Source organism: Schistocerca piceifrons, unplaced genomic scaffold, assembly GCF_021461385.2.
Source record: "Schistocerca piceifrons isolate TAMUIC-IGC-003096 unplaced genomic scaffold, iqSchPice1.1 HiC_scaffold_936, whole genome shotgun sequence".
NCBI lineage: Eukaryota > Metazoa > Arthropoda > Insecta > Orthoptera > Acrididae > Schistocerca > Schistocerca piceifrons.
Genome location: NW_025729208.1, coordinates 4,330,300 through 4,332,799, shown reverse-complemented (window position 1 = coordinate 4,332,799; position 2,500 = coordinate 4,330,300). Strand labels below are relative to the sequence as shown.

General features: G+C 57.5%; 1 non-coding gene across 1 annotated transcript in view; it reads left to right on the top strand.

Annotated features, from left to right (window-relative positions):
- Positions 1-2,053: 2,053 nt before the first annotated feature.
- LOC124772053 overlaps positions 2,054-2,500 on the top strand; it is a 1,909-nt gene continuing 1,462 nt past the window's right edge. Inside the window, exon 1 of the ribosomal RNA XR_007013733.1 lies at positions 2,054-2,500. This exon is cut by the window's right edge and continues 1,462 nt beyond it. This is a non-coding gene — a ribosomal RNA (small subunit ribosomal RNA).

The window sequence follows — 2,500 nt, the reverse complement described above, 5'->3', positions numbered from 1 at the left end:
ACCTAACCCATGTTGTGCCTCAACCTAACCCATGTTGTGCCTTAACCTAACCCATGTTGTGCCTCAACCTAACCCATGTTGTGCCTTAACCTAACCCATGTTGTGCCTTAACCTAACCCATGTTGTGCCTTAACCTAACCCATGTTGTGCCTTAACCTAACCCATGTTGTGCCTTAACCTAACCCATGTTGTGCCTTAACCTAACCCATGTTGTGCCTTAACCTAACCCATGTTGTCGCCTTAACGTAACCCACGTTGTCGCCTAAACCTGCTCTGTAATTGTTATACGACTCGTTCAATTACTGTAGTGTTGCCCACCCGCAACCCTCGCAATATAGTTCGCTACTCGCACTGCCCGCACCCCTGTGTATCGCTTCATGTTAAACACCTTGCAAGTCTTGCTCACTTTCCACATGCTCCTGCTGTACACTGTAATGTGGATGGCAGCAGGACGTACATGCCGCCCCTCCCCACGTCCCCACCTTGCCCCCTGCCTTCGCAAGCTGGTTGGTGAGAAGTTTGCATGTTCAATGCCCTTCGCATGCGACGTACTCAGGCTACGTTGTGGTGCGGCCTGTGTCAACTGTCCGCTGATGTCGTACGCGTGAACCACAATCTGTACTGCACATTCGTCCTTATGTACTGAATGATACATCGTGGCACATGTGTGACCGCACAACGACTGCGCCCAAAAACGGCGGACCATACAGTGCAAATATTGTGCACGCAGCTACGTGTCGTCTCCCTATGAGAGCTGGATTGCAGTGTGGTACGCCATAGAGACGTGTGGGAGGAACGGACGCCGTGGATGGCGATCAGCATGAGCTGTCTGTTGATGTATTCGGACCTAGTCGTCTCTCCTCACACACCGTGATGGCATGGTGCACCGCGTTCCATATCTGCGACATGCTACAGAGGCCGGTTGACAGTCGTTCGAGCAATGGACATCGCATACGTACGGGGGCCACCTTCCACGTATTGTCTAGGCGTGCACATTTTGTTGCGTGTATGTGGGCAGACGTAGTGTGGCGTGACACCTGACACAGGCATGCAATAATCGTTGAAGTTGCAAATGGCGATGGACGCCTGCGTTTTCTGGTGAAGTTACGCAAATGAACAAATGGTAACCTGTTGTGGTGCGGTTGTTCTCGCTAGGGGTGAATCGGTGATGGCGACGATAGGTTGAGGTACTAACCGGTTGTTCCAGCGATACCCACCATGCCGACGAAACTGAACGGCATCTGGGTGTGAAGCGATACGCGGCGGTGGCTGGGTGGGACCGTCCCCGGCCGGTGAGGGGGCGCCTCCCGGCGTGCTGGCCGCGCGGTGCGTGGGCGCACGCGCTACAGCCGGCTGGTGGGGGCGGCCAGTGGCAGGCGCGCCGGCCGACGGACGCGGCAGGCGTCGCAGCTGCGCGCCGGCGCACCCTGCGCGCGGCGCCGTGCGGCCAAAGTAGGTCCTCGCGGGCCCGGTGCGAAGCGCGGTGGACATCTTCAGTGTGCTGGTCCGATTGAGGACTGTGTGCGTTGAGGATGCGCCGCCGCCCGGCGCTCGGCGCCGCGACGCCGTCTGCTGCTCGGTCGCCCCAGCGGTTCTCGCTGGTGGTTTGTATCGCAGCTGTGCGGATGTGTTGGCGCGTGCGCTGTGCTGGGAGAGTTCGCTTCGGCACCCAAGTGGGGCTTTTGTCCTTCTGTGGCGCTGGCGTTGGAGCTGCCGGTCACCGTAGGTGGCGCGTGTTGTCTCCCGCCGGCAATGCCACGACAGCACGCTCCCGGGCCTCTGTCGGCAGCGGCAAGCTCAGTTGGGAGCACGGGTGGTCGCACCGAAAGCGTCTACTCGCCTAACTCCGGGCGATTGCGCCTCTCTCGAACCCGACCAAGTACTTGGGACGGCGCTGCGCGCCGCCGGGACCTGAGAGGGTTTCGAGGTGTATTGTGCAGGGGAGCTCAGCCTCCTCCTGTTTGCAGAATGATTGAGCGGACGCTTGCGTGTTCGCGCGGGCCCCCGGGACACACTCCCGGGCGGCCGGCTGCTCAGCTCTAGTTGACGCAGCTCCCTGGTTGATCCTGCCAGTAGTCATATGCTTGTCTCAAAGATTAAGCCATGCATGTCTCAGTACAAGCCGCATTAAGGTGAAACCGCGAATGGCTCATTAAATCAGTTATGGTTCCTTAGATCGTACCCACGTTACTTGGATAACTGTGGTAATTCTAGAGCTAATACATGCAAACAGAGTCCCGACCAGAGATGGAAGGGACGCTTTTATTAGATCAAAACCAATCGGTCGGCTCGTCCGGTCCGTTTGCCTTGGTGACTCTGAATAACTTTGGGCTGATCGCACGGTCCTCGTACCGGCGACGCATCTTTCAAATGTCTGCCTTATCAACTGTCGATGGTAGGTTCTGCGCCTACCATGGTTGTAACGGGTAACGGGGAATCAGGGTTCGATTCCGGAGAGGGAGCCTGAGAAACGGCTACCACATCCAAGGAAGGCAGCAGG